The 21,189-nt window shown below is 42.6% G+C and overlaps 1 protein-coding gene across 2 annotated transcripts in view; it reads right to left on the bottom strand.

Moving 5' to 3' along the window:
• Positions 1–21,189, bottom strand: part of ATXN1 (ataxin 1) — a 221,720-nt gene that overhangs the window by 133,569 nt on the left and 66,962 nt on the right. Inside the window, exon 6 of one of the 2 annotated variants that reach the window (XM_014940746.1) lies at positions 19,308–19,357. The exons of the other annotated variant lie outside the window; for it this stretch is intronic. The gene's annotated coding sequence lies outside the window, so the exon portion shown is untranslated. The remainder of the gene's footprint in view (positions 1–19,307; positions 19,358–21,189) is intronic. 2 annotated transcript variants of the gene reach the window in all.

The following is a 21,189-nucleotide window of genomic DNA, read 5'->3' as shown; positions in this document are numbered from 1 at the left end:
AGAAGGGGAAGAAGGTGAGACCTGCTGTAAAAGCGTATTTGGTCACCTGGGGAAAAAAAAAAAGATTATTGGAAAACACCTTTTGCCACAGAGGCAGTATAAAAGATGAAACACACATACAGAGACAACTACACAAGCAGTTTCCAGCATTTTCTTTAAAAATAGTGCCCAGGAGGACAAATTCCCACTCTGCTTCTCTTGGCAAAACTTTACTTGATGAGCATATGCCAATTTATACCAGCCATACACCTGCCCCTTTCATTTATAAGATACAGAAGACAAAACCAGTATTAATAATATCTTTTTATGTCCTGGTGTTCCTGAGTACACCATCTGTTTACATTTGGAAACTGCAATGAGTGAGGTGCCTGCCATACATGCTAAATTGCCAGGATTCATGAAGTGAGCGAAAAGTCAAGGTTTCCATGACTTCAGCCCTAATTTAACTAACACCAGCACCAAGTGATCTCTATCCAAAGCATAAACACATTCCTTATAAACAGCTTAAATGCCAGTACTATAAAGGCACAACTGTTCGTGTGTTGTAATCTCTCTAATGAATAAAATTCAATCACTTCTACAAAGAAAAGAAATCTGTTTGCTGACACATCACTGAAAGGAAGCAAATAATAGCTCACAATACTAAGAAACCTGATGACAAATGTAAGGGAAATTACCCTTGGAATAATATGTGCATGACCTGTATGCTTTGGTGGGCTACAAGGAATAGGAACTCAACAGTTCCATTTTGCTGTCATAATGATACTTTCTTTTTTTTATAGATATACTTTTTTTAAATGCATACTTACTCTCCTTTTTAAACGCTTTAAACTGCTTTAGGTGTAAGGGAAAGACTGGATTTGACCTCCTGGATGAACCACACACACAAGCTTACTCAAAAAAAAAAAAAAAAAAAAAAAAAAAAAGGGGGCAAAAAAAAAAGAAAAAAAAACAAAAAACCCAAAAGATCCAGATCAAAAGAGAAAGAGGAGTGTTCTTTATTTTGCCCGGGTCTACAGAAATGCAGTCGTTTCTCCTTTTGCAGCTCCCAAGCCTGGCTGCCTGAAGCTGCCTGTTGCTGGAGCTGCACTGTCATCGCTGATACGCACGCAGAGATTCTGGCATGAAGCTCCCTTCCATTAACATATTTTTTTCTCTGAATGGCACTGTTTGTCCTGCAGAGTGGAAAATCCCAAAAAAAAAAAAAAAAAAAAAAAAGAAAACGGTAAAAAAAAAAAAAAAAAAAAAAAAAGGGCAACTTTCCTGCCTGCCTTTTTAAGATACTGCTGCCTTCCAGACAGACAGTGAATGCTGCATCCAAGAAACAGAACTGGATTTCTCTTAGTAACTGCAGCTATAATGGTAGCTACTGATTATACTGCTTCCATCCTGTTAGCGTGACAATTGTCCAAAGCATAACACTCAACTAAATTCCCATAATTTCTGATAAACGTCTAATTTTTTATGTAACAGAAAACCCCCACTTTAAGAATTTTACACCTTTCCTTATTATGCTTCTTTGGCACTAAGAGCCTTAAAAAGCAATACTGCTTCCCCTCCCTTTTATGTCTGGCATCCCTTTCTGAAACCAAAACACTCTGATTCAGTGGATGCTCTGCCCACTATTGCAGATAACTTGCCTTTTCCAAATCCGAGTCTCTTAAGGACAATGCAGGGTAGCTTTATTCATTCACCAACTAGTATTTCATTTAGTACTAGTAAGAATTGGCTTTTAGTATTTTCCTCTGCTGTATATGGTATTTGCATGTGGTTACTGCAAATTATACAAAATAGTGATCAAAATAAATGGCCTGGGTTGTCATATTTACTCATACATAGAGAGCGTATCTTAGGTAAGGGCACATTTTGCCTCTCATATATTTTCATTATGACGAATAAGGCATAGGCATGAAGAGTCCATCCCTCTGCACAGAAACAGCATGTTCATCCATCCCTCTGAAAGGAAACACCACGCTGGGCAGAGCGGCAGCAATAAGAAACCTGACTTTACCAACTCTTATCTCCCTATAGTGACAAGAAGAATAAAATCCTGCAGAGTCAAAATGCTAGACAAATTGCATCATTCAATGCAGTCAGTTACTCCTCCCAGGTTTCAGTCTGTTTCACTAGAAAGCAACTTCTTAATACCATTATTAAGGTAGCACACCATGGTTTATTCTTACTACTTGTTCTTCAGCTAAGAGTATTTTTGCCTCTTGCATTCCCTTTTTTCGCTTTAAAGGAAGGATGGCCCAATAAATAATTAATGCATAAAATACAACAGCTCTGATTTATAGGGTCAGATTAAGAGATTGGAAATGTCCATTAAATCCAAACACTACTTCCAGTCCTCCTTCTTGGTCATTTACTGTTTTGCGTATTTTCTCTTATATCCTTGGACAGGCCAACCACATCACACTTACTTGCTCTTTACATAACAGATTCCTGCTATATCACCGTCCCATACTTCCAATAGTTGTGCATGTTCCTGTTACCCCATCACAATAAACTGTCAGAACAAGGAAACAGACTTCAGTATGCAGCTCTGTGGCATTTTGACAAGTTTGAGAAAGACAGAAAAAGGGAAAGAGGGGGGGGGAAGAGAGGAGGAGAACAGGAGAGAAAGAGAACAGCAGCATTTACTCTTTCGTAGTCCACCAAGAGGACAACCACAGTGGTTCGAAGTAAAACTCAAGAGATTTAAAAGGTCTGCAACAAGCAGGGTGCTGTGCACTGATCTGGGGTGCTGAGCACCTGCTGTTCCCACTGCAGCTGCAGACAGCAGATCGCTGCCTCACTCAGGAATCGAGCTTTTTGGGCCATAGACCATCGTGCCCCCTGCAGCACCCAGCACCACGAGAGATGCACCAGTTGTCACAGAATCATAGAATGGTTAGAATTGGAAGGGACCTTCAAGACTATCCAGTTCCAACCCCCCTGCCCTGGGCAGGGACACCTCCCACTAGACCAGCCCCGTTCAGCCTGGCCTTGTCATCCACTGGTGCCTCCAAGCCCCTTCCTCACCACCATCCCATGCAGAGACACGCCACATGAGAAGAAGGTGGCCACACGGACACTGTAGTAACCACCAGTCAGCTCTTCTCCCCTGACGTAGAGGATAAACACAGCAGCAATAGAGAAGCCATTGTTTTAGTGATAAAATGCTATGAAAGTCATAGAAAAAGTATAGACTTACCACCTAATGGAGTTAAACCCAAGTAATCTTCCCTCTTCCAACACTCTGAAGGAACACTAAGTGCCCTCAGTAACTTAAGTTAGTCCTCTACAAAGTTACTTCTCAATATTTGCAAAATATTCCTGGAAGTTTTTCAGGCATCATGGGAACATCTGAGTGTATGTGTTAACCTGCACATCTAACAAGCCTGTTTCTCTCATTGAAATCAGCTGCCCTTAATTTTAACAGTAGGAGACCTGGGCCTTTTCTACTGCTGTGTTCCTTATCAGAGCTCTATAAATGTCACACCTTTATTTTATTAGTGAAAGACGTATTTTATAAATTAACAATAAAAGCATTATTGTATGTGAGGTTTTTTGGCCCCTGTTGCGACTCTGAATTCTTGAAGGTCAGACAAAGCAGTCCGTGGAAAGGGAGAGAAGAAAATGCTCTGCAATATCCTTTTAAAGAGCCTCCGCAATAAAAAGACAATAAATAGCTGATTTGCTCCTGAGGGCAGCCACGAATACTAAGACCACAGTTAAATGAACATAGTCATGAAAGGAGCAGCAGCTTGTCCGGTACTGTATCTACATTAGTTAACTCTTTTTGTGATTCAAGTCCAAGACTTCACATTGTTCTATTTCCGCCTGTTCCTCTGCTCTAGATTCCCTTTGTGACACTTTTATCAATGGAAAATCGAGGGAGGGGTTTCCAGCTGGGAGCCCAACAAAAAAACAGGAGGTTCAGTCTGGTTTTCTCACTTGCGCTGCAAGAGCCATTTTAGCGCCAGTAACAAAAGAAAAACTACACAAAAAAAAAAAAAAAAAAAGGAAAAAAAAGACATGACCTGAAATTATTTTATCATCATTAAAAGCTGCACGGCTCTTTATTCTCTGGTATGGTTAGTCTCACACATTTCCACAATAATCTGCTAGCTTAAACAGAGCTCCTTGCAAATAACCTATTTGTATTAAGGGACGGTGTCAGCCAGAATTCCAGGGAAATAGTAAGAAAAAGTTAACAGCGCCATCAGTCAGATCTGCTCTTTGTCACGCCCTTCCAATTTTTACAGATTTATAGCTGCAATGCCACGATTTAAAAATAAAATAAAATAGCCTGATTGTGTCCTCTGCGAGAGGTGGGGAGAGCACACACAGACAACAGGGGAAGGCAACTGGCACATTGGGAGCCATGCACAACAGGCACATCTACATGGCTACACCCGGGGGTGTTGGTACAGCACAACCCCAGCCAGCTGGGTGCTCACACTCCAGCTGTAACCTTGGAAGGGGGTTTTGAAAATGAGATCATTTGCACTAAGAGGATTTTCAAGGTAAGTCAACGGATAGATTTGGTCTCATTTAAGACCAGAAAAGGCTATTAATCACACATTGGAACATTATGGCAGCAGAGACCATCCATCTCGGGAGGCACTTTGTATAATAACAACAGAGCTCACATAAATGTCCAAGAGCACTGCTCCACAGAGACAGGCTCCTTGAACTCTGGAGCTACCTACTGTAGCTATTTTCACACACCACCAAGAAGCCCTGGCCACCACCACCTTCTCAACAAAAGGACAGATGCCTCAAAACCTGTAGCAGGCAATTTATACGGCCATTGAGGGCTCTGTAAGTGTCCTAAAGACAAGGAAGATGTCTTTCTTGCACATACATTGCCTGAACGAGATGGCTAATTGGAGAACAGTGTCTGTAATGGCTCTGTTGAGAAAAGGATCTTTAGATACAACAGAAATCGAGGCTACTAACCTCAGAAGGCAGCAGCTATCACCCCAACTGCCTAAGTTTGGCAAAGCTGCAAGAGGACCAAAGCAGCAAAGCTGAAAGGAAAACACAAGGGCGGAGAATCCGTTGGAAAGGCTGTCTGCTTAGACACAAAGAATACTCACAAGATGTGCCTCATGATGAATTCATCATCATCAAACAGCCTGAGAGTTCAGAAGGTATCTGAGAGAGCATGGTATGATACCCAAACTCACAGATAGTATATTTTAGCCTCCTGAACAATTTTTAATAATATTTTCTAAAGGTCATATAGCTCTCAAGTACCTAAACCTTAAAAAGCAGTATGCTAGTGAACTTCGAGAACTGACTGCTAGCATCCTCTGAATCTGTACCACAGATCTGTTACAAGGAACAAGTGCTTGGGGGGATTCAAGTACCAGATACCTGCCCTGTAGATATTCCTACCAAGGGAACAGACCAAGCAAGAGAGGATAAAATACTTGCAAAGTTTGCGATGAGACTGGTGGGGAAGTGCCTTCATACCTAATGCCAAAGGTCTTTTAAATAGGCTACTCTAAACCCGGTACTTGCTCTGTTTCATGCTGAATTTTCTTATCATTGGCTATGTTCTCCCCAAAAATACACATGAACTTCATCAGTGACCATGGCAAACCCATGGATCTGAGTTGTCTCCAGCTCCAACCTTTTAGTTTATTGTCTTCCACAACATACAGAGCAATTCTCATGAAGTATGAATGTGAAGAAGCTTAGTAGAGAGTTAAGGAAATGCATAGTCCAAGACTAATCTAAGGGGCAAACTACGTGTGGAAAAAATTAATTTAACTTGTGTCAAGTCATATGAAGTAACTGAAGGAAGCCCATGTGATCCTAGCAGACACGACCTACATCACGTCACAGACAAACAGGACAGGAGGAAATATCCTTGAAAGTATTTCTTCTCAGCTTCAAATCTAGAAATCAGCACATGGGTACATCATATTAATCAAACCCATCAAAGATACTTCCATATCATTTCTGATCACCACTCTACCCTGTCTAGAGTAGTCTAGACCCCTGTTATCTTTTTTTTGTGGCCAATCTCTGAGAAAAACATCAGGAAAGGGATAAAAACCAAACCACCACACAACTCAAACCTAATAATTACAAGCCAAAAATCTAGAGGGGGGGGGGAAATTATTTCCTTTCCCTGCAGGTAAGGCTGAAGTCCTGAAGCACTACCTTTGAGAATAATTAATTAGAGATCAACAAGTTAAACAGCCTAACAGGGTCTTTTTAATTTATTAAATATATTTTGCTTTAATCATTAATTTTTCAGAAATGTACTATAATCTTTGTGGTTTAAAAGGACTTTGTATTCATTTTTTAATGGAGAGTATTTTTATTCATCTAATACATTATCCTTTCAAGAAAATTATCATACTTGACTACAAGTACTTAATGAGGCGCTAATTAATACTCCTATTTCTCCCCATTTAAAACTCCTTTGAGAAATGTGGTCAGAAACCTGGTTTAATGCACATGACACTTCTCGGAGGCTGAAGGGGAAAGGACCCAAAAGGCACCTGTCTCCCTTCTCCACAGAGGACATCCCCCTTGAAAACTAAAGCCCAGCACAACAGCAGTCCCTCCAGCGGAGCCAGCAGCTGAGGCCAGCCCCCTGCATGGCACCTTGGGGTGCACACTGGCCCAGCAGCTCGCCCCTCTCCTCCACAGCTCATGAATGACAAGAAGTAATTCTCCCATTAACTTTTTGTTTAATGGGATGAGATTTTACTTTTCCCACTCCAGTCAGCATGCAGCAGGCGACCTGCCCACCTCTCCTCGGGAACACCGTCAAAGGGCTTGTCCTTCAGACTGGAGGAACCGCTGGAGGTTTGAAGAGCAAAAAGCAAAGAGGGAGCCCAAGCACCGCTGAAGCTCTCAGGGAAATGCACAGACACTCACCCATGAACTTCACTTCTGGGTTTGCTCCGCATTGTATACTAATTGCAATTATCTAAAGAGCAGCTCCACGATGGGAGGAGGGGAGGAGAGGAAAGCTTCCTTTTGGCACAGCTTCTTCAGAGTTCAAAGGACACATATGGCCTGCAAACACAGCGCAGGGGATAATGTAAAATTAAAGGAGGGATGGGAGGAAAATGAGAACACAGCAGGGACAAGCAGTGTTGTTCTGGATCTGCTTGACTGGAATTTTAAATAAAGAAATAGGGGGGGAAGGGAAACCAACGAAAAACCCACCCTTATTCTAATTCTACATCCCAACAGAGAAGAGGGGTCATGGGAGGGACCCCAGCTGAAGAGAAGACCTCCAGGGAGCAGGACCTGAGCCCTTCTGCTGGGGCCAGAGACCCCCAAACCCACAGTGGGCAGCAGGACCTGGAGGACCCTGCCCAGAGAGCAGGTAGAGGTACAATGGCTTCAGGCAGCGTAGCACTAACACCTCCAAAGAGACAGGAGGGGTTTATGTCAGAATAAACACGTGTGCAGTACCAAACCTACAGGGAGGGACAGCACATCTGCCCACAGAGTAAAGCAAGAATAAAAGGGTGTCTGAACAGCACAGGTCCCGCTCTGCCTTGCAGTGCCCATGCAGCCATGCAAAGGGAGCCACAAAAAAGCCAGGAGCCTGCGAGACGGTGCCTGTGCCCACGCCAAATCCCAACACCTGCTTGTGGCCCTGCTCTCAGTTAGGGCACATACCCAAGCCTACCCTTCCCACTCCAGGGCATGTCAAGAGCAGAAATAAATAAATAAACAAAACAAACAAACAAAAAAAACCCATCCGCAACAATGCTCGGTCGTAATTTCTACATAATTATTGCACAACAACCGCCCATAATGAGAGAATGAATTTATAACCACACACAAGCTATATTTACCAGTGGACTGGTTACAAAGCAAAACAGCAGGAAACCACAATGTGTGTCTTCATATTAGCTCCCCGGCGGTGGTGCAGAGCAGGGCTGCCCCAGCAGCAGGGCAGGCTGGGCAGGTGAAACCTGGGCACACCAGCCAAAGGGGAGCACAGCCCTATGGGGATGGAAGCTGGACCCAAAAAAGGCACAAAGACGTCACCAGGTGTTCAAGGGAAGCTATGTAGAGGTGGAGCTAGAAAGACCTATTGACTTCAGGGTTAAATAGTTGACCACCCAAACGAAAACTGAAAGGAGTCTCACCTCTGAGCTTTCCCAGCTTCTATTAATTTTGATCTCTAGAGGGAATTAAAAAAAACCCCCAAACCAAAACAGAACGCAAATGAAAAACCTCCCCACCCCACAACTGTAAGTGCAGCCCCCCACCACAGTCAGGACCCAGGAGGTGAACTGTTCCTGCCCCTTGAGATGAGCAGGCATCCCCAGAGAGCACTTTGCACTCCTCTCAGCTGTTTAACAGTTGATCCCCCCAAAATGGGCACAATTGAACCCAAACTGGGACGGCAGGCTGATGCCTGATGAGATCAGCAGCTGAGGCCCTGCTAACAACTTTTTATCAATGGGAAGACTTGATTTGGGTCTCTCTACCAGCCATCACGTATCACTGAACTCAGGGGGTCTTCACACCTTCCAACGCTGCCTTTCAGGCAAATTAGGCCACAACTACCTCGCAGCTTGGGAAGTTACCAGAAGTGCAGCTGGGCCGATGGACTCGAGGACAGACAGGCAGCGTGCTCAGGAGAGCCCCATTGCCTCCGGCTGACGCTTCACGAGGAGACAGCATCCCCACGGCCCACCTCACCCCAGCTGCTCATCCCCACCTCCCCCTGTGCCACTACAAACCCTCATGCCTTCCAGGCCAGTGTGAGAGATGGTGAGGCAGATCCGGGAACAGATCCTGCTCAAAACATACCTTTTTTTTTTTTTTTTTTCTTTTTTTTTTTTTTTTTTTTTTTTTTTTAGGGATTATTTTTGATTTGGCTCCTTTCCCAGACCTGGCTCGGAGCACGACTACACAACGCTTATGTCAGCACAAGGAAGCCATCTAATGAGTACCCACGGGGGGGGAGGGAGGGAGGGCAGGACTGCTGCCGTCACCATCCCGGCCACCTTAATGAGCTTGTAAAACAACGGCCTACGGACAGCGGGTTAAAAAGTCACAGAGCTTCAGTTAACCAAGCAAGGCAGATGTAAAACAAAAAACACCACCCAACAACATGCACACAGGTTACTAACGCGCTGCCATGTCAGGCTGCCAAAACGCGGGGCCTTCCCTCGAGGAAAAGAAACCCCACGCTCGGCTCCACCGCAGCCCTGACACAGAAGGGTGCCTGACACACACCCAGGGAAAATCTTGCTCCTTGCTAGTTCCAAAGCAGGATATGCAGCGAAACACGTACAGCTCGTGAAACACTGGTATCTCGAAATGACCTATTCTCTTATCTTTTTGGCTAGGCGTGCTCTCCCTGCCCTGCTCTGTCCTTGGAAAGACACCAAACAGCCCAGCCCCAACTCAAGGTGGAAGAGCACAAGCAAGACAGAGGGGAAGGTGAACGGGGAAAAACATCTCTCTTTCCTCATGGACTAAGGGTGCAAACCCACCACAACAAACAGGGCAACCCTCAACACATGCTATTATGGAGACAAAAATCCATGATTACTGCTGCTGGAGTTTATGCTGACCAGTGCACTCTTATTGCTCTGGTGGCAATCAGCAAACCGGTCATGTAAAGAAAGGATGTGTTGGGCTTGCTATCGATCCTTTTAATTCCTGAGTACAATCATATCATCTTGAAATGTAGCCTGAAAGGGCACTACTATTCCGGAATTGAGTTGCTTTTGGAAGATGAGTCAAAAGCAGTTCCATGTACTTAGAACTCTTCTTGAGGTTGTGGACAATTTTTCCTGGCTTTACAGCTACATTTTCTGATCCTTAATGTATTTTCTTTCCCTATTGCTGAGAGAAAGAGCCACACAAATAAAGAGAAATCTGACTATCCCAGGAAATTATGTAACTGACTATACACAGAGCACTGTCAAATATACACAAAGGAAACTAACTGAAATAATACGATTTTTTTCTCCTTTAATATGCTTCATTTAAAGTCATTGCAGGTGTTACACGCAACAACAGTAAGTGGAACAATTTTATACAGCACTTTCCATACTGAGGCAGCTATTCTACATCCCCCTGTGCAGCAGACAGTTTCTACAGCTCACTTCGTATTATGGCAACAGAGCAAGGCACCTCAAATTAAGCCAGAGCAGTAATTGCTCCCTAGAATCAGGATAAAACCTAGACTAATGAGTGGCCGTGTCTATAGCTAGACCAACTCTTTCTCCCCAGTAAAATCTTGGCATCACTGGTAGGCAGAAGCACATGCCTGTGACAGCACAACTCTTGCCTCCCAACAGAGGCAGCCAAGAGCACGAGCAATGCATGGGACCAGCTCCTGCCTCAAACAAAACATTGCTTTGGGATGGCACACGTGCATCTAGACACCACAAGGGATAAGCTCCTGTTCACCCAGCCTTGGAAAAATGCTAGGTAAAAAGTAAATATGTACTGCTATTAGCACGAGGCTTGTGGGGATGAGCAGGGGCCTTGACTGCCAGCACTGCTCCCCTCCCACTGCTCACCAACAGGAAAGAAAAAAAGCTGAAGAAAAACCCGCGAAACACACCCAATCTGCACCATATCCAAACTAAACAATAAAAGACAAAAAATAAATGCATCCCGAACACCCACTGTATTTTATGTTCTTTTTGTCATCGACTATAATTCCCGTGATGTTAATAATGTGTACAATGACAAATAAACTCAGAGTACACAGCAAGATTCACAAGGGAGAGAAGGTCAATGCGTACCATCAGACACGACATGTGACAAACACTCAGAAGATAACACAACCCAGCAGATTAAGTATCATTCATTACCAGTCATCATATTATTGCATCCAAAACTGGGCCCAGAAATACACATGAAAACACATATTCCAAGCATGGCTAAAACAATAGCACCAAACAAAACATATGATACTAATTCATGTTACGACAAATTGTCCATTGTCTCTGGAAAACCGAGAAACACAGCCCTGAAAAAGAATCCCAACAACACCGACCTAACAGTTTTTAAGTGTTCATATTTAACATACATTCCAGCGTATTCATAAGCCTGGTATTTCTGAAGGTGGGAAAAAAGATGAGAAAACAGCTTAATGAATTAAATGTAAATAGTAAGAAAAAAATAAAAAGATGAGAAAACAGCTTAATGAATTAAATGTAAATAATAAGAAAAAAAAAAAACAAACATAAATCAGAAGAAATTTGAGCTAAGAAATATGAAAAAAATTTGTGTGCACATGCATGTGAAATTTAATACAATTCCTACTTCAGGTCTCTTGGATCACACCTGTCTGTGTTTTTTAAACTTCTGTTTCAGAAATTTATTAATTTTTTTCATGAATGTCTTCAGAAGGACAGCTGTCCCTTTAGCAGTGAAGTTCTGTCCTCCAGTTCACACAACATGCTCCCCGTGACTCCAACCAGCTCAAGGTTAACTACAAATACAATGGACAATCTGAGGTGCTCATTGACTTCATTTTCCATTTTTTCTGATGTGCTATTAGGCTATTCATAATGAATATGAAATGAATATTTTTTTGAATTAAAAATTAGGACAAACAAAGGCTCTAATATTTTACAAACCTTTTTGATGCGAAATACTAGATATGCGTTCTAGGCCTCAGTTTTTCAGACCTTTATTTCTGAATTCTAACTTTTTTTCATTCCATTAGTGCTCTCAACAGCTTATTAACTTAAAACAGAGCCTTGCTAATTCGCAATAATGTTTAGGATACCTACTCTAAATTAATGGAAGAAATCAATAAATTCATCAACCAACAAAAAGGAACAGAAAAGAAAAATGACAAAACACATTCTGTTCTATTACTGAGGCAATCCCAAATGGTGTTTTAATTATTCATACAAATATCTCTAATGCATTAGTAAATGTGACGTATAGCATATCTACCTTTTTCTGAGAGCAGTCACACACAGAAAGTAATGCAATGCCTCCCAGTCCGTAACAGACCTCACGACACAACCACAGGGCAGGAGCACCTCTCCATCACTCCCGCCACAGCCAACAAGCAAATTCCCAGAGCTGCAGCTCGAAATGGGAAGCAGCCAATATCCCACTAAAAAAAAATGAGGATAAAACAATGAGCTAGTGAGTATCTTTGGGAAGAGAAGCCAGGGTCTAAATTCTGGGCCTGCCTTGCCAGGTCATTCCTTTTTCATCAACATGTAAAACTGTGCGTCTTCTGTGTGTAGCTCCCCAGGCTACGCCACTCTCGCTCATCCACAGACACATTGAGGCTGCCCACCACCCAGCAGCTACGTGCAGGTACTAACTATGCCTCTCGTCCCAGGAGAGACACCAGTAGCACAGCACAGGCTGCAAAACCCATGAGTGAAATTCTGGGCAGAGGTGGAGTTTTTTAAACAATGACGGTGAGCTTCAGGAAGAAGACTTAAGTGCACAGAGCTCCAAAACCACGGCCCCTTTTCATGTCAGCAGGGCACACGCAGGGTTAACAAACCACTACTGCTTATATTACTATTAATCTCACCCCTCCCTTATTTAGCAATTTCCTCCTTAAGTCCTGGCATCTCTCACATTTCCCTCACAATTTTGGGTCCTTTTCCTCCCGAGATTATCATCTGCTGGAAGTTCCTCCTCCCCTCCACTGCCCACATCCCAGTCTTTGTCCTGGCTCCCTACAATGCTCAGCTTCTGGCTGGGCTCCATCCTCACTCCAAATTTATTGCTCCCCTGCTCTTCCAAGCTCACAAATCAGATTTCCACTCAGCTGCCCTCGCGGCCAGGACAAGGAGCAGAGCATGGAAGCTTGAAAGAAGATCTCATGAGCACCAGCCACCAGGAGAGCAGGGCTTTGTCACTAGAAAGGCAAGGTGGAAATGCATGCTGTGTGTCTTATTTAGTTCAAAGCCGAAATGTTTCTGTCTAGAATGTCTGTTTGTATCTCAAGTCACAAAGAAGCCATTAGTACCAATAATGTGTCATTACGGGGGCGTCAGCAGAGACTCTGCAGCTAAGGTTAATTTGAGATGCATAATTTAAAGCAGAACTAAAATCCCTCCATTTCACACTTTAATGACTGAATTCAAATCATTCTTCAAATTTGACACAGCAGCTCTTAAGGGGACATTTGCACTTTTTCCTTTTCTCTTTTTTTTTTCAGCCAATTTTAAGTAAAATACAAGCTATCGATTGCAGAAGAAAAATGTACAGACCCTCCCTTACGGGTGACTTTAATCAGCTTCCCCCTCAACATTACTCTTCAGAAGGTTCATATGGCTTCATACTTCACACGTTCATTCTGACATGTCACAAAATGCCTGATACAGGCCACTTCTGCAATTTAAAAAAAACGCCAATGCTTAGAGTTAAAAATTTCACTCATTGTAACCCTGGTGATTTTGCCAAGAACAGCTGACAACATTGCTTATCTTAAACATACCACATCACTTAGGTAACAGTAATACCCGCACAATTCTCTGTCCTTAGCATTTCTACTCCCAACATCCTGCTAAAATACCTAGGAGGCATAATCCTTGTTTTTCACACTGAAAACGGAGGCAATGACAGAAGGATGCTGTGGTCCAACAAGTGTTTCAAGCTGGCCCAAGTCTCCCAAATCCACTGATAATTTGTTTTGTCAGGCAACTTTGCCGAACACAGCTGATAAAACACAGAAAATAATTAAGCAAAAACTCATCACAACACAACGAAGCGGCATGACAGGGAGATCTCCGCGCTGCTGAAGCGGAGATGCAACAGCTCTCTATCAAATGCCTCCTGCCTTTTACAAGGCTTCAATAAAGCTCGCGTAATGTTTCCAAAATGCATAGAAACATACAACGATTTTTGTCATCTGGCACAACGTGATTTCGTTCTGAATTTTCAAGAAACCACAGTTCAAGCACAGACATTCTTTGGAGAACTGCCCTCCATGCTAAAAATGGCAATGGAATTGCACAAGGAGGGGGAGGGGAGGGAAGAAAATTCCAAGAAATCTTTGACTCATCCATTGTTATTCACAGGTTTTTGGAGCAGAGAATGGAATGCCGTCAAGTTAAAACTGACAGCGCTGTTTTCTGATCTCTAAGTGATGTCAGTCCTTCACAAAGCCATAAATGATAAGAAAACTTTTCTCTGCAAAATTTTAAGAATGACTCTTAGGGTTGGTTTTTTTTGGGGTGGGGATGGGGAGACAGAGGAGGAACCCCAGAGCTAAAAGAGGCACTTGAAATTAAACTCCTCCGTAGGTGTGCTTTTGAATATTGAAAGTATTATGCTTCACAGCTCTGTGCCATCTGTGACTCAGACTTGCTGCCACAGGTGTCAAGAGACCTGGGACCTAACTGGAGCTCTGTAGAAACCTCTTGCTTTGTGATTTATTTTTTTTTTTACTATATAGTAAAAAATTCACCCTCAAAGACAGATAAAAGGCAGGCTTTCTCAGTACAGACCTAAATCTTTTTAGCCAATGGATTTTACTGTCCAGTTAACTTTCACCTAGCAAAGCAGATTTTTCTGCTGTTTAATTCTTAAGCTTTTCAGAACAACATGATGTCAACTAAGTCTAACAGCCAAAACGGCTTCAATAAAATTCTCAGAATAACACATCTACTCTGGCACACCAACACACTATTTTTAATTGCAGCTCATTAAAAATGTAATAGAAGAAGAATTATATTCACTTCCACCACTGTTCCGTCAATGCAGTGAGATAATCATGCTGCTGTATTGTACATAGAGCAATATTTATGCATAGTGGTTTAGGTAATCTAATGGAAAGGCAGAAAGCAGTGATTCACTCCATGTTCTATCTGTTGCTGCAAGACAGCTTTTGCCTATCGCACGGCCCAAGCAGGCAGTGATTGGTTTCAAATGTTAGTAAAACAGAGACCTGGAAAATGAAAAAAGACAAGTGACTTGAAATGCCTAACACACAAAAAAAATAAAAATCTGGATTGCAGATGAGAAGTACTTTACAGAGCAGTGTACAAATGCAGGCTCTGAGGTAATTTAAACCAAATGCAGACTTGAAACTGAAGTTGTTCAGTGAGTCAGCACAGTAAAAAGACACTAAAATTACATGTGAGAAAAGTGCGATCCTTTTTGTATAATTCACTGTAGTTTATTCCAAATTTACCAGAAAACAAATTAATTGCCTCCTTTGTGTTGCCCCTCCTTCATCTCCTTTTGGACTCGACCTCTACCTTCCAGAAACAAACTGCATGCAGGCTGACTAGCTGTGAACTCTGATGTCTAGGACTTCATTTCCCTTCCACAAAAATTTCATCTCCAGACCATGACAACGTTAATAAACAATCGCTGGCATGAACACTACTGATCATCTTCCAAGTTACGATTACTTTCCTCTGGAAATAAAATATGTTAAAAAAAAAATTAATAGTTAAAACCAAAACTGCAGAGAATCATTATAGGCTCTGACAATGGCAAGTGCCTCCCAGATTCTGCCATCTCAGAGGTTTCAGCCACCTACAGGTTTGTGCAGACTGGGACTTCAGCACTAAATACGCTTACCATCAGTCAAAGAAGGGCTTAGCCTCGTATCTGCCTCAAACATTTTTAAAACCATCGCCGTTTTTAAACTTACAAAGCAATTTTCATCTTCATTTTCATCTCATTCTTGCCTCATACTTTCACAAGAACGTAATTCTGTGAAAGCCACAACAATTGCTTGTTCAACAGAGACTGCCACTCTCTGAAGTGCTTTCTGAGATAGATTTGTACGGACAGACATGGGTAGAAATGAATAATCCAAAAATATCCACAATAGATAATGAGCAGAGTCTAGAAAAAAAAAAAAACCACACCACCACGTACTGCAAATGCAGCCCAAATTGGAACGAATGCCTACAGTAGCAACAGCACAGGAAGAGCAAAATGTTATTGTACATTACTGGCATGCAGCCCGTAATTACAAAAAATACTGCAGTATTCCCCAGTAACAGCGTAAAATATTATCATTTCAAACAAAGCAACTGCAGCACCCAGCACACAGCAACCACGGTGTAGAGAGCCAAGGGAGGAGAGGGTGGCCGGCTGCAGAAGGACTTCGTGCTGCAGAAGGCAGGTGGGCCATAGGGTCCATGAGCCCTCGGGACGGCTACTCCCCACATGCATGGCTCCCCCCAACAGGGGCAAAAAGGGCTGCTGCTGGGCAGCAAAAGGCTCCCACACGGGCTCCAGCTGCCAAGCCCTCTAGCAGAGGGGAACCACGCTGCTCGCTCTGCATTCGGGTTCTTGCCATAGCGTGCCTTCTGCCAAATTTGCATTTTCACAGTCTCTCGTACTCAACAAAATCTTCCCTGTTCCAGCCCCTCTGCGCTAACCCCTGTGTTACCCACCCACCCCCCCTCCCTCCCTTACACTCTGCCAACAGTTTTTAAGAGTGGACTAGCAAGAGGCTCCCAAGCATCCGTTGATACATGCTGCCCTTATGATGGCTATCATTCACCTTCCTAGATGGCAAGCAGTTTTCCACTACGTATCAGCAAAATGGGACACAGCATGTACACGAGTTTATTGGCAATGCTCTTCTCGACTGCTCTGCCCAAGGACCACCAGCACAGCGCACAGCCCCACCAGGGCAAACATAAAAACACAAAAAGTTACAGTTAAGTCCATCTGCTCACTGGCATGCACAGCACACAAATCAGTAGTCCTAGTTCACCGTTTGTAGAAACAACATCTATCACATTTATTTTCTACAGCGATCATGAAAAAAGACCAGCTTATGAACCACAAGTTTTCTTCAAACCTTATGCACTTGCAGAACCAGCAACCAGAGGAAAAGAAATGCAGAACCCTGAACAGCAAGGTTAGCGGAGAAGGAAACGCTGTTCAAATCAAAGATACTTACTTCTAACTCACGCTTCCTATACAAGCTGTGAACAGGACAGATTCTCCAGACAAAATTGCAAAGCCCCAGCTATCAATACCACCTCAGGTATCTGGCATCTCCCCACAGTTCAACAACTCTGAAGTTAAGTTTGAAATACACAACGTCAGGTGTTTGGGTAGTATCTTTTAAAGATGTTCAAATCATCATGAAAACTGCTTTTTGTACTGCTAAGTAGGAAGACTGTGTTTTTAGGTGGGAGCAAATAAATGCCATACCCAAGTACTTCCCAGTTCACCAGCACTTCTTGTCTTTCCCATACAAGCTTTTCTCTGCCAAACACAAAAGGGACTGTAATATATCTATATATGTGCAATATACATGCAACAAACTGCAGTAGATTAAAATACTGCTTTTTTTTTCCCTCATAAACCATTCACTCCCCACAGGGAGTGCTGCAAATCCACGTAAAGTCTCTGTGTGCTGGATCTGACACCCTGACGTATGCAACAGATGCATAAAATAACACATAACCAGATGCCTCTCTAGTAAATGCACAGCTAGAGACTGAAAACCCCTAAAAATGTTATGTCCAAGGGCAAAGGAGAAGGGGAAGAATAAAACCAGAGCCCCATATCTAGAAGGGAAAGTTTAGGCTTTATGAACTTCTTGCTTACAATGCCATAGTTTTTCATCTCTACAATTCAGCTATGGTATCACGAGAGAGGGCTTTTTAAGAGGTGGGGAGTCCAGCCACTGTGGCCTGGTTTGCTCCGTGCCAGGCTGATGAACTGTTTCTTGGTGTCTGTGAACCTTCAAGGTCCTACCTCCAAAGTCTCCACCACAACTCCAAAGACCTTCTTCCAGAATAGAGGTCAAACTCAGAAGAAAAACTCCTCTGGAAAAAAAGCATATGGCTGTTTGCTTAACAGGAGAGAGGCCCCTCCCCACTCCCTGAGCTGGTGTGTCCTGGCCACAGTGGCACGGAGAAAACGGCTGGTATGCTTTCACAGTAACTTTCTAATGCAGAGGAGAACAGAGGGTGAGAAAAAGGCAAGAACTTGTTTAAAAGCCTCAATTTAAAACTTCTGGCTACTCTCATTTTATGGAGTAAGTTAAAACCACTCTCTACTAGAAACTGCATGAACCACTGACTTCAGATCTGGATCCTGCCTTTTGCAAAGCTGCTGGTGGGCTTGGATCCAAGGCTTCGGTTCAAGCTCTTATCTACTCCATACTAAAATGACTTATACCATACGTCCTTTATAATAAATAGCCTCAGTGAGGAAGCACAGTATTGGCATGGCTCATATTTACATCACTCTTTTGAAAGCCAACGCACATGGTTTAAGGAAAGTGCTGGAAATACTACAGCTTTCGAATATATTGTCTTATGTGGTTTACAGCCAGCATAGTCAACGGCTGCATAAGCTTCACCCATTTTCACGTGACATGCTAAACAGTGCAAGTCCCAGGTAATGCCCACCAGCTCTGAGCAGAGCAGGCACAGCCACGTCCCACCACAACGGTGCCTGGGACTGTGCCACCACGCTCTCCCAGCTCCCTGCAGCAAAGGTCTCCATTCTCTGTCCCCACCACCTCCTCTTTACAAAGGCTCACACACACTTACAGAAACAAATGAACAATTCTATTATGTGCCTGGCAGCCCGTGCACTTTCTTTCTGATTCACAATAGAGGCGCCCCATTGAAAAGATCCATATACAAGGGGGGGAAAAAATAAAAAAATAAAAAAATCTAAGCGAGTCTCCAGCAAGCACACATATTATCAAAGCCTCATTTCCACTTAACACAAGTTGCTTTGGGAACTAATGCAGCTGACTTGAGGGGAAAACACAAACAAACAAACAACCTCTTTTTCCATTAGCTGGGGGAGAGGAAAGAAGGGGGAAAAAAAAAAAAAATCGAACTGGTGCCATCTTTGTTGAAGAGCTCCACAAAACTAATGGCTTAGGAGAGCTGAGGAGCATGGATGAGGGACAATTTGTGACTGATCACTGCCATCTGAACATGGCACGCTGACAGCTGAAAGAAGAGCAGAGAAAGGCAAAACAAAACAAGCATGTGTTTAATCCGGGCAGGCTCAGTCCCCCTTATTCACTCCCAGTGAAAAATAAAAGGCAGGAAAAAGTTGGTCCCTCTGCTTGCTCAGCTCAGCACCCATGTAACTCCCTGGCACACACCACAGGACTTTCCCTGGGCACGTAAAAGGGGGCATTATTTCATCACATGCTAAAAAAATAATCAAGAAAGGGCAGGAGTAGCAGTACAATTTAACACATCTTAAAATGCGTTTCTCGCCACCAAAGAACTTCCCTTTCTTCAATACTCTGCTAATGAGCTCCTGCACTCTCTGATACAAAGAAATCTCAACAAGATTCAACAATTTTGTGACTGCAACAGAGAGCTGATCAAATGATTGTGAAGGCCACAGAGATTGTATGAAGATACCTTCCTCTGAACTTCAACGTGTGCCTCCTCAGAGAGCAACAAGGCGGCAGCTGTGAAAGGAAAATCATGCACGTTATGCTGGTCTGACATCCATGAAAAAAAAAGATGGGAATAAAAGTATTTTGATTTATGCTCTGCAGAGCTGAGGAGGAATGCCTGCCACCAGGAGAGAGGGATGGAGAGAAAGCAAAGGTGGGCTGAGAGCAATCACATGTGGGTTGCTACGCTGCATTTCCCCCTCTTTTAATGGTTTGGCCAGGACTGTTACCCTACACCTGAAACAGGGCTCGCTCCAGAGGGCAAGGTATTTCCCCACCTGAACTGCAGGGATAGGGGGTGAGAGGGGAGGGTAAAAACCAGAGCCCCTAAAGGCCATACAGCTGGTTTCAAAAAGATTTGCATTAACAGTTCTCATTTCACAACTGCAAAAATCGCCTCAGACTCCTATTGAAAGAGACTCGTATTCCTGTTTGTGCTTACAGTTCCTAGTGCAAGATCTGCACGTAAAAAGCAGTTGCCTGCACTGATTTGCAAAAGTTTCAAACTTTTTGGATAAATCAGTACAAATGCCTACGGGACTATTACAATTTCCCAAGCAATGGCTCTTGTCCACTGACCAGAAAGGAAATATTTAGCTCCCTGCAGTGGGCCTGTTGATTTCAAAAGAAACTTAATAGCTCTATTTCTACAAAGCAAATACTGAGCAATCACCAGGGGCTGGCTATGCTCTCCTCTCTTCTGAAACCTGGTAAGTAACAAATGTCTGCAAATGCCACCAGCCAAAGGGTTTTGACATTCTACACATTTGTTGGATGGTATCCCTTGCTTCTTCCACATTATGTGGGTCTTTTTGATACTGCAGGTTTCTTACAGTAATTTTGCCTCCTTCAGCACATTTGTGGGGCAGAACAGAGTAAATAATTTGAAATGTTTATTTAAGAAAGAGGCTGGTGTTTTTTAATTTTAATTCATGTAGCATTTTCAGTGATTGAAAGTTTTAAAACTGTAACTGTAATCTCTTTACTAAACAAAAAAAAGACTCAGAGGTCATTCTTCGCTAAAGAGAAATGAAAACAAAATAAATGAAGACTGGAGGGAAAAGGTAAGCTCTTCCCTGCGACTCATGACTGCCTTTATTAAAAAAAAAAAAACTTATTAATTCAGGACAACACAACTCAGCCTCAGTCAGCAAACTCTTAGTTCAGCTGCTATTCAAATCTCCAAGAGCAATTTGCAACTCTAGTTATGAAAGGGGACATTATTTTCTTTATACTTTTAACTCTAGTTGTTCAAAGACACACTGCTGAAGCAATTAAGGCAGACGTATTATTAAACCTGGTGTAGAATTTACAGGCTGTGTACAGAAGTTTGGTATTTCAGTGAGGTGTTTAAACATAAAAATGAGAACTATGTATTTAATACAAAAATATCACTTAAGAATGCTGAAAATCAGATTACTCATGACATTATCACCAACAGTAAGAGAATTGTATATGCATTTTTCTGGCTGTGCGTTGTACGTTCTTCAATAGCTTTCTTCTGCAGAGTTCCCATATGATACAGATTCCAAACTTGGAAATATTTAGGCATATGCCTAACTTTCAAGGAGAATAGCCTCATTGATTTAAATAGGATTTAACCCTTATAAATATTAGAATGACTGCCTGTTTGTGGGATTGGACCTCATGGGGCCCATTTTCAAAAAGATAAATGCATTGCATATTTTTACTGCTGTTTCTATGTTTGCCATTAAAGTTCCTTCCCTCCCTCTCCCATCTGTTTTTATTGCCTTCGCTAGAAATATCATGACATTCTGAAGTAAATAATGATTAATTTAATTACAAACTAACTGTAACTTATGACAAGACCCTCTAATCACTTA

Source organism: Calidris pugnax, unplaced genomic scaffold (assembly GCF_001431845.1).
Source record: "Calidris pugnax isolate Ruff unplaced genomic scaffold, ASM143184v1 scaffold8, whole genome shotgun sequence".
NCBI lineage: Eukaryota > Metazoa > Chordata > Aves > Charadriiformes > Scolopacidae > Calidris > Calidris pugnax.
This window is presented reverse-complemented; position numbering and strand designations above follow the sequence as displayed.